The sequence below is a fragment of the Triticum aestivum genome, chromosome 3B, assembly GCF_018294505.1.
Source record: "Triticum aestivum cultivar Chinese Spring chromosome 3B, IWGSC CS RefSeq v2.1, whole genome shotgun sequence".
Taxonomy (NCBI): domain Eukaryota; kingdom Viridiplantae; phylum Streptophyta; class Magnoliopsida; order Poales; family Poaceae; genus Triticum; species Triticum aestivum.
The window spans coordinates 299,521,566-299,535,416 of record NC_057801.1 but is presented as its reverse complement, the minus strand read 5'-3'; positions in this window follow the sequence as shown (position 1 = coordinate 299,535,416).

Sequence of the window (13,851 nt, the reverse complement as noted above, 5' to 3'; positions counted from 1 at the left end):
ACAAGTTTGCTATTGCAAACTTGGCCACATCTTGGTGATCAACACAGTGATCTTAATGACTAAGCTTGATGTCTAGGAGGCTTAGGGAAGCAAAGACTATAGTCCTGGAAAGTTGGAAGAGATTTGCGCAAGTATTTAATATAGCTGTAGTACAACTGTCTAATATGGCCCAAAAACAAATGAGGAAGAAGCACTCACCAGAAGTGTTAGATTGGGCTACCACTTGGCAAATCTCCATGATTTGGTCAAATTTAGATGCTGCAAAAGGATCATACCAAATGGACTTGCCAAATTTGTACTTGTTTCACAAGCATCATTTCTGACCAGAAACTTGGGAAAATTCTAGAAAAATATTGGCTACATTAAACGACCCAAACGCTTGTGCAGGTGGGATATTGATAGGAGAAGGCGTGGGAATATTTGCAGCTATAATGGAGAAAGATAAATATACTTGCTTCACAAACTAAAAAATTCGACAGAAAACAAGGATTGCTCCTATGCTCACATAGTTCAATGAAATGAGTTGCATCTGGGTGAAGGCTAATGATTTGGGATACTTGAGAGGTTTGCAAAGTTTCATCCCATTTGGAAACTCTATGAAGGTACTTCCTTCACAAAGTTGCATTCTGGTCAGAAACTTTGAAAAATTGCACAGGGAGCTAGGATGAATGTATTGAGCTCATCTTTGGTATCCATGGGTTATTTATCAAGGTCAATCACCCTGCCAAATTGCAGCTCAATTGGAACAAGGAATAAAGCACTTCCTTTGCAAAATTTGAGAGAAGGAAGAAACTTACATTGGATCATGTGCCCAATTTTTGATCTGTGGAACATGAGCTAAGGATCTAAATAGTGATTATATAGCAAGGACAAGCTCCACAATTTATGTGGGGATTTTCTTTGTTATAAAAATAGTAGTTCCTTTAGAAAATGGCAGAAATGCAATATTGGCATAAAATAAGAAAAATGCAATTTTCCTTATTTAATTATGGCCAATATATTTGCCAGAGTTTGGATTAGGCATAATAACCAACTCCACCAATTCACATGAATTTAGGAGATGACTAGCTATGCCTCTAGACTTTATTCCTCGGAAAGGCAAGAAAAGGAATAAATCATAATTCAAAAATATTGCATTGGACTTAGCAATATTTTTGCATTTCCAAGGTTTACAAGGATAGGAGGGTCTTTCGGAATATATGGAATGATCAACAGATCAAGGAAAATGATAGCTCCTTTGTAATCACAAAGGCCATATTCAAATTCCAAAAAATTGGAATTAGGGTTTGAGAGGGTTTGAGCTGATGCAAAGGAGGTCTTGCCCACTGGCAAAGACATGAGCAAGGTTTTGAAAGGTTGGAAATGACAAGAAGTCTCGGAGTCATCCAGCAAGAATCAGGGCAAAGATTTCGAAAATGGGTGCTAGGAAGGAATAACAACACAAAAATTGATAACCCAATTTTGGGGTTGTTACACACTCCAACCCCACTCCTCCTTCCTCGATGACCTCTTGCCATGAGCTCTCCGGCGACAGACGCTCTTCTCTGCCGCGAGCCAGGTTGTGTTCATTCCGAAGCTCCCCGGCGGGGAAGACTGCCACCAACCGATGCGTCTTCCCCTCCTGAGCAGATTGGTAGGTCGCACGCCCCAAATGGTGGCCGGAGTCGCCCGCAGTCACGGTCGGTCAAGGCGCCTCCCTCCGCCAGGAGCACGCATGCGCGACAGGTAGAAGACGATCAGGCCAGGCGGGACCCACCTGCGCGTGACCCCACCCATCTGTGACAGCGCGCGGGTCCAGTTAGTGTAAGTGGACACGTCATCCTGTGAATATACTTTCATGTTCAGAAAGCGTACTTCGTTTGAACTGTGGCTAAGAATATGTTTTCGTTTTCAGAAGAAGTATTCCTTTAGAAGGCGCTTTCAGTTTTCTCAGTCAAGGGCTTGTTTGTAGAAATTTTTCATAGATAGGTCCCTGGCAAAAAAAACTTATAATTCTTTGCTCGCAACTCCGTTTCATTTGATTCCAAAGCCCATTTCTTTGTATGGTCGATCCCGTTCCGATGGAATCATTTTCACCATGTTTTAGCATTCTAAAAATGACCATTTTCCCTTGCCCTCATTCAGCCCCCTACGAGAGAGAATTTTTTCCAGCAATTCTTTTCGCCTGCTTCTCGCACTTCTTCCCGGTGAATCCATCCCTCCCAGGCAAGCCACACCCTTCATTTGCATGATTGCAATGTAGTGACATGGTTTACTTACTTAAACTTGCTTAAAATATTGAATTAGCTATGTATGATTTGTTCATGGCATTCTCGGAGTTGTTTTTGATCTTGCTATTTCCATGATGTTGTTTGCAATACTAGGGATAATATTTTGCATATGATGAGGATGACATGTTGCCATTGGATTATTAGTGGCTATTATGACTATTTTCATAATGGTAGTTGATGTTATGTTTTGGATATGATGAGTGAATGTGGGTCTTAGGTTGATATCTGATTTTTGCTGTTGGACTAGTAGTATTATTGTTCTTGGATTCAGCATGCTCTTAATATTTTGTTATCCTCGGTTTATTATGTTATCGCTAGGTTATGCTTTGAATTATTTGTTGGATATTGCTATGATACGTCCATTTTGCATCATGCTTTTATATCGATATTTATTGCAATATGGGTTGTTACTACACATTATTTCACAATCCTTCCTTCTCTCTCTTATTTTACAAGGTTTACATGAAGAGGGGGAATGCCGGCAGTTGTAATTCTGGGCTGGAAATGGAGCAAATAATAGAGACCTATTATGCACAACTCCAAAAGTCCTGAAACTCCATGAAAGTCAATTTTGGAATATATTAAAAATATTGGGCGAAGAAAGCACCAGAGGGGGGCCACCCACTGTCCACGAGGGTGGGGGCGCGCCCTACCCCCCTGGGTACGCCCCCTGCCTGGTGGACCACCTGGAAGCCCCTCGATGTCCATCTTCTGGTATAAGGTGTCTTTTGCCCTGGGAAAAATCATAGGGAAGCTTTCGGGACGAAGCGACACCGTCTCGAGGCGGAACCTTGGCGGAACCAATCTAGGACTCCGGCGGAGCTGTTCTGCCGGGGAAACGTCCCTCCGGGATGGGGAAATCGTCGCCATTGTCATCACCGTCGATCCTCTCATCGAGAGGGGGTCAATCTCCATCAACATCTTCATCAACACCATCTCCTCTCAAACCCTAGTTCATCTCTTGTATCCGATCTTTGTCTCAAACCTTAGATTGGTGCCTGTGGGTTGCTAGTAGTGTTGATTACTCCTTGTAGTTTATGCTAGTTGGTTTATTAGATGGAATATCATATGTTCAGATCCTTTATGCATATTAATACTCCCTTGATTATGAACATAAATATGATTTGTGAGTAGTTACGTTTGTTCCTGAGGACATGGGACAAGTCTTGTTATAAGTAGTCATGTGAATTTGGTATTCGTTCGATATTTTGATGAGATGCATGTTGTCTTTCCTCTAGTGGTGTTATGTGAACATCGACTACATGACACTTAACCATTGTTTGGGCCTTGGGGAAGGCATTGGGAAGTAATAAGTAGATGATGGGTTGCTAGAGTGACAGAAGCTTAAACCCTAGTTTATGTGTTGCTTCGTAAGGGGCTGATTTGGATCCACATCTTCCATGCTATTGTTAGGTTTACCTTAATTCTTATTTCATAGTTGCGGATGCTTGCGGGAGGGCAGTACCCAAGCACCGGTCCACCCACATATCAAATTATCAAAGTAACGAACGTGAATCATATGAGCATGATGAAAACTAGCTTGACGACAATTCCCATGTGTCCTCAGGAGTGCTTTCCTTCATATAATAGTTTGTCCAGGCTTGTCCTTTGCTACAAAAAGGATTGCGCCACCTTGCTGTGTAAGTGCATCTAGTGCCCCTTAGTGATTTTGGTGTATTGAAGACTTATAGGTTAAGGGACTAATATGTTTGTGAGTATACATAGGCTCTATAAATCAATGAGGAGTTTGATATTTATAGTGAAAGTCGACCCCTAAAAATGAATGTCTTCGGCTGAAGACTTTGGTTCTCCTGAAGACTTTGAAAGTGAAGAAATGGTGTGACCTTGAACACTTCGACATTCATGCGAGGAATCTGAAGCGTGAAGACTTTTGTTTTCATAGTTTCATTTTCTTCTTCTTGAGTCATGGAAAACACCGTACTGTTAAAGGGGGTCGAGGTAATACTAAGGAAATAGATTTCCAAGTGATGCTCATCTCAAAATCCTACACCTACCGAATCCTTCGAGTGAAGCCATTGGCAATCTCATATTAGTTCAGTCAATTTCTTCAGTGATAGAGATGAAGATCTTCTGGTCTCTGAGGAATTTGTTCTGACTGAGGAGTTAGGAATTCGCCAGTGTGGATTGCCTACACAGCGAGGAACATGATAGCCCTGAGGAATTAGAACCTCAAATCCGACTGTTGTTGTGCCGCGCGCCAGCTGTCCCAAAATATCCTACCACCTAACGGTCATATCAGACAAGCGCATTTATGTCTTACCATGTCGGGCTGCTCCCTAGACTATAAATAGCCGCCCCCTACAACCACTAGCTGGTTGGCTGCTCTGAGAGAAACTGACACTTGTCATTTGAGAGCATCCCATCCTCCGAGGACTTTGAGCAAAAATCATCAAGTGAGGAAAACCCAAACCTAAAAACCCCAAAGTGATTGAGCATCATTGAAGAGATTGTTCCTGTGTGGAACCGACGCTTTTTACCTTTGAGGACTGTGTATCCTCCAGACAGTTAGGCGTCATGGTCTGAGCATCCAAGAGGAATTGTGGATTGCCGAGGGACCAAGTCTGTGAAGGTTTGAAAGTCACCTGTGAAGACTTACCACTACTGTTGGGTGAGGTCTGTGTGATCTTAGCTCAAGGAGAATATGGTGAGGACTGTGTGTCCGGGACTGTGTGTCCTCGAGTTTAAATACTCGGTCGCTCCAACCAGATGTACAATTATCATGGCAATTGGAACTGGTCTACCAAATCATTGTCTTCACCAAGCCAAATGGTTCTATTTCCTCAACCCTTTCATTTCCTTAGTCATGTGTTGATGTACCTGACCATTACTGTTTGAAGACTTTGACTGAAGACTTTCTCTAATTCCTCAATCCTATTTCTTCAGTCTATTTGTCTTCTTCCTGCTTATCCTATGTTTATGCTTTCTGTAATATGTGTTTGTCTTTCATTTCATCATGATGACTATGCTGTTACTCTATTTTGCTTATACCTGAGTACTTATTCCACTTCAAGTAGTTCTTTGCTTAGGAATCTCCTCACCCTGAAATTCATCAGTGAAGAATTCATAAAAATTGCCTATTGACCCCCCTCCCCCCTCTAGTCGACGTAACGCACTTTCATGATGCACCTTAGGTACTTTTGTTACTTGTTACACTTTACGAATTATCTTATCACGAAACTATATGCTACCGATAATTTCAGTGCTTGCAAAGAATACCTTACTAAAAACCACTTGTCATTTCCTTCTACTCCTCGTTGGGTTCGACACTCTTACTTATCGAAAGGACTATGATAGATCCCCTATACTTGTGGGTCATCATGCTATAACTTGGATTACATATCTATATATGATATTAGAGTACCAGATATACCTTGCATTGGTGATAAATTCCATCTAAGTTGGTCAGGTGGCACCGAACCTGGCTTTTCCAGTGCAACCACATTTTCCTTTATGGGAAGGACCTAATGCGGTCTATTGTCATGTCTGTCGCCGGTGCCTCCAACGAGGGAAGGTTATGGGTGTGCGTTACCCTGGCCCGGTAAGCAGACATAACCTTGTGTGCCCGTAGTTGGTATTGAGATCTCTTATCCCAGTTTCGAATAGTTTTGTTTTTCCATGACGGTGGCTGTTGGATGTCACGAGTTGACATTGGGGCCACCCAGGACTGAACCCAAAGGGCGTGTTGATCGGAGTGGTCATGAGAGTGTCATGGCAGTAGATTAGTTTTGTCGGAATGTCGTTGGTCCACCCGAATGGGAGCACGAGGTCATGGGTTCCGTGATGTGGGTACAGTGTACTAACCTCTGCAGAGTGTGTGTGTTTAGTCTGTCCATAGTCGCGTCCTTTGTTATGGGCACAAGTTCACACTAGGTCAGACTGTTTGATCAACACGCACATGACGGAATGACTTAATAGGGATTTATATGTTCATATGTGAATTATAACAGCTTGGCAGGATCACTACAGGAATCAGGCACTTTGCTGTCAGCCATGGCCGACAGCAAAGGCATCAATGGCGGACGGCAAAGGCCTTTGCAGTCAGCCAGCAGACGGCACAACATCCGGTTGAACAAACTACGACAAAGGGCACGTTGCCGTCTGCTGGCAGATAGCAAAGACCTTTGCCTTCCAGCAGATGACAAAGGGCATGGACGGCAGAGGTTAGCGTTAGGTACGTTAAGGGGTTAACAGTGTGCTTTGTCGTCTGCTGGCAGACGGCAATGACCTTTGCCTTTGCCGCCTGCCAGCAGACGGCAAAGCAACCAAATAAGCCAGCCCCCAGGTATCCCCAGGTAGCTGCCACCTGGCCAGCTATGCCGTCTGCTGGCAACCAAATAGGCTAGCCCAGTGTGCCCCACGTTGCATGATACGTTCATTTTGCATCATGCTTTTATATCATTATTTATTGCATTATGGGCTGTTATTACACATTATATCTCAATACTTATTGCAATTCTCTCTTATTTTACAAGGTTTACCATGAAGAGGGGGAATACCGGCAGCTGGAATTCTGGCTAGAAAAGGAGCAAACATTGGAAACCTATTCTGCACTGCTCAAAAAATCCTGAAACTCCACAAAACATGTTTTTGGAATTTATAAGAATTATTGAGCGAAAGAAATACACCAGGGGGCCCACACCCTGTCCAGGAGAGTGGAGGGTGCCCCCCCCCCCTACTGGGCATGCCCCCTATCTCCTGGGCCCCCTGGTGGGCCTCCGGTGTCCATCTTCTGCTATATTAGAGCTTTTACCCTGGAAAAAATCGTGGGCAAGCTTAAGGGACGAAACTCCGCCGCCACGAGGCGGAACCTTGGCGGAACCAATCTAGGGCTCTGACGGAGCTGTTCTGCCGGGGACACTTCCCTCCGGGAGGGGGAAATCATCACCAACGTCATCACCAACGATCCTCTCATCAGGAGGGGGTCAATCTCCATCAACATCTTCACCAGCACCATCTCCTCTCAAAACCCTAGTTCATCTCTTGTATCCAATCTTGTATCAAAACCACAAATTGGTACCTGTGGGTTGCTAGTAGTGTTGATAACTCCTTGTAGTTGATGCTAATTGGTTTACTTGGTGGAAGATCATATGTTTAGATCCTTTATGCATATTATTACTCCTCCTATTATTAACATGAATATGCTTTGTGAGTAGTTACGTTTGTTCCTGGGGACATGGGTGAAGTCTTGCTATTAGTAGTCATGTGAATTTGGTATTCGTTCGATATTTTGATGAGATGTATGTTGTCTTTTCCTCTAGTGGTGTTATGTGAACGTCGACTACAGAACACTTCACCATTATTTGGGCCTAGAGGAAGGCATGGGTAAGTAATAAGTAGATGATGGGTTGCTAGAGTGATAGAAGCTTAAACCCTAGTTTATGCGTTGCTTCGTTAGGGGCTGATATGGATCCATATGTTTAATGTTGTGGTTAGGTTTACCTTAATACTTCTTTTGTAGTTGCGGATGTTTGCAATAGGGGTTAATCATAAGTGGGATGCTTGTCCAAGTAAGGGCAGCACCCAAGCACCGGTCCACCTACATATCAAATTATCAAAGTACCGAACGTGAATCATATGAACATGATGAAAACTAGCTTGACAATAATTCCCATGTATCCTTGGGAGCTCCTTTCTCATTATTAGAAATTGTCCAGGCTTATCCTTTGCTACATAAGGATTGGTCCACCTTGCTGCACTTTATTTACTTTATTTACTTGTTACTCGTTACTATTTATCTTATCACAAAACTATCTATTACCTACAATTTCAGTGCTTGCAGAGAAAACCTTACCGAAAACCGCTTATCACTTCCTTCTGCTCCTTGTTGGGTTCGACACTCTTACTTATCGAAAGGACTATGATAGATCCCCTACACTTGTGGGTCATCAAGACTCTTTTCTGGCGCCGTTGCCGGGGATTGTAGCGCTTTTGGTGAGTGGAACTTGGTAAGGAAACATTCATATAGTGTGCTGAAATTTTCTGTTACTTGTCACTATGGAAACTAATCCTTTGAGGGGCTTGTTCGGGGTATCTTCACCCCGACCAGAAGAGCAAAGAGTTGCTCCTCAACCTACTGAACTTTATGAAAATATTTACTTTGAGATTCCTTCGGGTATGATAGAGAAACTACTAGCTGATCCATTTGCAGGAGATGGAACATTGCATCCCGATTTACACCTTATTTTTGTGGATGAAGTTTGTGGATTATTTAAGCTTGCAGGTATTCCTGATGATGTTGTCAAAAGGAAGGTCTTCCCTTTATCTTTGAAGGGATATGCATTGACATGGTATAGGCTATGTGATGATACGAGATCTTGGAATTATAAGCGATTGAAGTTGGAATTTCACTAGAAGTTCTATCCTATGCATCTTGTTCATCGTGATCGTAATTACATATATAATTTCTAGCCTCGCGAAGCAGAAAGCATCGCTCAAGCTTGGGGAGGCTTAAGTCAATATTATATTCATGCCCCAATCATGAGCTCTCTCGGGAAATGATTATTCAAAACTTTTATGCTCGGCTTTCTCTTGATAATCGCAACCTGCTCGATTCTTCTTGTGCTGGTTCTTATATGCTGAAGACTATTGATTTCAAATGGGACTTATTGGAAAGAATTAAATGCAAATCTGAAGATTGGGGTTCCGACAATGGTAAGGAGTCAGGTATGACACCTAAGTTCGATTGTGTCAAATCTTTTATGGATACCGATGCTTTTCGTGGATTTAGCGCCAAGTATGGACTTGACTCTGAGATAGTAGCTTCTTTCTGTGAATCTTTTGCTACTCACCTTCATCTCCCTAAAGAGAAGTGGTTTAAATATAATCCTCCTATTGAAGTCAAAGTAGTTGCACCTATTACAGTTGAAGAAAAGACTATCACCTATAATGATCCTATAGTTCCTACTACTTATGTTGAGAAACCCCCATTTCCTGTTAGGATAAAAGATCATGCTAAAGCTTCGACTATTGTTCGTAAGAGTAATACTAGGACTTATACACCTCCTGAGCAAATCAATGTTGAACCCAGTATTGCTATGGTTAAAGATCTCTTGGATGATGATTTAGATGGGCATGTTATTTGTTTCTGTGGTGAGACTGCTAATATTGCTAGACCAGATACTAAGATACATAGACCTGTCGTAGGCATGCCTATTATTTCTGTTAAAATAGGAGATCATTGTTATCATGGCTTATGTGATATGGGCGCTAGTGCTAGTGCAATACCTTATAGCTTATATAAAGAAATTATGCATGACATCGCACCCATTGAATTAGAAGACATTGCTAATAGGGATACCATTAAGCCTATTGGGATTGTTAGAGATGTTGAAATTTTGTGTGGGAAGGTTAAATACCCTGCTGACTTTCTTGTTCTTGGTTCCCCACAAGATGATTTTTGTCCCATTATTTTTGGTAGACCCTTCTTGAATACAGCTAGTGCTAAGATTGATTGTGAAAAAGATACTGTCACCGTTGGCATAGATGGTATGTCTCATGAGTTTAATTTTGCTAAGTTTTGTAGACAACCTCGTGATAGGGAACCACCTATTAAGGATGAGATTATTGGTCTTGCTTCCATTGTTGTGCCTCCTACTGATCCATTAGAGCAATATTTGCTAGACCATTAAAACGATATGTTTATGAAGGAGAGAAGGGAAATAGATGAAGTGTTCCTTAAACAAGAACCTATGCTGAAACATAACCTTCCCGTTGAAATTCTTGGGGATCCCCCTCCACCCAAGGGTGGTCCCATGTTTGAACTCAAACCATTACCTAATAATCTTAAGTATGCTTATCTTGATGAAAAGGAATATATCATGTTATTATTAGTGCTAACCTTTCAGAGCAAGAAGAAGAAAGATTATTGAAAACTCTAAAGAAGCACCGAGCAGCTATTGGATATACTCTGGATGATCTCAAGGGCATTAGTCCCACATTATACCAACACAAAATTATAGTGGAAAAGGATGCCAAACCAGTTAGAGATCCTCAAAGACGACTAAATCCCAAGATGAAAGAAGTGGTAAGAAAGGAGATACTAAAGCTCCTTGATGCAGGTATTATTTATCCCATTGCTGATAGTGAATGGGTAAGTCCTGTCCATTGTGTTCCTAAAAAGGGAGGTATTACCATTGTTCCTAATGATAAAGATGAATTGATCCCGCAAAGAATTATTACAGGTTATAGGATGGTAATTGATTTCCGTAAGTTAAATAAAGCTACTAAGAAAGATCATTACCCTTTACCTTTTATTGATCAAATGCTAGAAAGACTATCCAAACATACACATTTTTGCTTTCTAGATGGTTATTCTGGTTTCTCTCAAATACCTGTGTCAGCAAAGGATCAATCTAAAACTACTTTTACTTGCCCTTTTGGTACTTTTGCTTATAGATGTATGCCTTTTGGTTTATGTAATGCACCTGCTACCTTTCAAAGATGCATGCTGGCTATATTCTCTAATTTTTGTGAAAAGAGTTGTGAGGTATTCATGGATGACTTTTCTGTTTATGGATCCTCTTTTGATGATTGTTTGAGCAACCTTGACCGAGTTTTGCAGAGATGCGAAGACACTAGTCACGTCCTGAATTGGGAAAAGTGTCACTTTATTGTTAATGAAGGCATTTTCTTGGGGCATAAGATTTTCGAGAGAGGTATTGAAGTTGACAAAGCCAAAGTTGACGCTATTGAAAAGATGCTGTGTCCCAAGGACATAAAAGGTATAAGAAGTTTCCTTGGTCATGCCGGTTTTTATAGGAGGTTCATTAAGGACTTTTCTAAAATCTCTAGGCCTTTGACTAATTTATTGCAAAAAGATATTCCTTTTGTCTTTGATGATGATTGTGTAGAAGCATTTGAAATACTTAAGAAAGCTTTGATCACTGCACCTATTGTTCAGCCACCTGATTGGAATTTACCTTTTGAAATGATGTGCGATGCTAGCGATTATGCTGTAGGTGTTGTTCTAGGGCAAAGAGTCGATAAGAAATTGAATGTTATCCAATATGCTAGTAAGAATCTTGATACTGCCCAAAGAAATTATGCTACTACTGAAAAAGAGTTCTTAGCAGTTGTGTTTGCATGTGATAAGTTTAGACCTTATATTGTTGATTCCAAAGTTACTATTCACACTGATCATGCTGCTATTAAATATCTTATGGAAAAGAAAGATGCTAAGCCTAGACTCATTAGATGGGTTCTCTTGCTCCAAGAATTTGACTTGCATAATATTGATAGAAAGAGAGCTGAGAACGCCGTTGCAGACAACTTGTCTAGGTTAGAGAGTGTTCTTGATGACCCACTGCCTATTGATGATAGCTTTCCTGATGAACAATTAGTGGTCGTTAATGCTTCTCGTACTGCTCCCTGGTATGTTGATTATGCTAATTACATTGTTGCTAAATTTATACCGCCTAGTTTCACATACCAGCAAAAGAAAAAGTTCTTTTATGATTTAAAAAATTACTTCTGGGATGACCCACACCTTTATAAAGGAGTGGATGGTGTTATTAGACATTGTGTGCCTGAGCATGAACAGGAACAGATCCTACGCAAGTGTCACTCTGAATCCTATGGAGGACACCACACTGAAGATAGAACTGCACACAAGGAACTACAATCTGGTTTTTATTGGCCCACTCTCTTCAAAGATGCTCGTATGTTTGTCTTATCTTGTGATGAATGTCAAAGAATAGGTAACATTAGTAGACGTCAAGAAATGCCTATGAATTATTCTCTTGTTATTGAACCGTTTGATGTTTGGGGCTTTGATTATATGGGACCTTTTCCTGCCTCTAATGGTTATACACATATTTTAGTTGCTATACGTTACTAAGTGGGTAGAAGCTATTCCAACTAGTAGTGCTGATCATAACACTTCTATTAAAATGCTTAAAGAAGTTATTTTTCTGAGGTTTGGAGTCCCTAGATATCTTATGACCGATGGTTGTTCACATTTCATTCATGGTGCTTTCCGTAAGATGCTCGCTAAGTACAATGTCAATCATAGAATCGCATCTCCTTATCATCCTCAGTCTAGTGGTCAAGTAGAGTTGAAGAATAGAGAGCTCAAATTAATTTTGCAAAAGACTGCCAATAGATCTAGAAAGAATTGGTCCAAAAAACTTGATGTTGCTTTATGGGCCTATAGAAATTCATACAAAAATCCTATGGGTATGTCTCCATATAAGATGGTTTATGGAAAAGCGTGTCATTTACCTCTTGAACTTGAACACAAGGCATATTGGGCCATTAAAGAGCTCAACTATGACTTCAGACTTGCCAGTGAGAAGAGGTTGTTTGATATTAGCTCACTTGATGAATGGAGAACGCAAGCCTATGAGAATGCCAAGCTATTCAAAGAAAAAGTCAAACGCTGGCATGACAAAAGGATACAAAAGCGTGAGTTTAACGTAGGAGATTATGTGTTATTATTAAACTCTCGTTTAAGATTTTTTGCAGGAAAACTTCTCTCTAAATGGGAAGGACCTTACGTTATCGAGGAGGTCTATCGTTCTGGTGCCATAAAAATCAACAATTTCGAAGGCACAAGTCCAAGGGTGGTAAACGGTCAAAGAATTAAACATTATATTTCATGTAATCCTATCAATGTTGAAACTAATATTATTGAAACCGTAACCCCGGAGGAATACATAAGGGACACTTTCCAGAAAGTTCCAGACTCCAAAAAGGAATAGGTATGTGGTACGGTAAGTAAACCGACTCCAAGACAACTCCAATGGCAATTTTTATCAGTTTTGGAATATTTACGAATTTTCGGAAGAAACAAGTAGTCCGAAAGGGACACGAGGCCCCCACAAGAGTGGAGGGCGCCCCCTCCCCCCTACTAGGCGCGCCCCCTGTCTCATGGGCACCTATGCCTCCCGGACTCCGTTTTCTTGCACGTTACGTATTTTGGTCGGTAAAAATTCATTATATATACTCCCGAAGGTTTTGACCACGGTATCATGCAATTATCCTCTATTTTCGTTTCGAGCTGTTTCTGTTTCAGATTTAGAGCAATATGTCATCTCAGGATTTGGAAGGGGAAAGTTATGTGGCTGATTATCTCGCAGATCCTAAGGTTTAAGGGGACTTGGAGCATGATGGCTAGACCACTAAAGAAGAGGAAGACTATGAGCCCAAAGTAAAGGGGGAGACGAGTTCAGACGAAGATGAAGCCCGATTATCTCAGCCTGGGGACATGCATGTGGAGTTTAAAAAGTCAAGACTTCCTGATAGAGCAAAGAAGCCAAAGGTCGAGTTTATCCCTTTTTGCCTCTTGCAGGAAAATAAACAGGAATTATGCAAAAGAATATTAAGCCTTGAGCAGGAGATCGAGGACCTAAAGGAGCAAAATATTATACTCAAGCGTAAATTGAGGAACAAGCCTACATCATCAACAACTCCTACTTCACCACCTCCGAGGACATAATCACATGGGTATGGGCACTCCCCTTGGCAACTACCAAGCTTGGGGGAGGTGCCCCCGTATCGTATCACCATCACACTCCTATATTTTCCATTTTATTTAGTTCTATCCTTTTAGTAGTATCTTGAT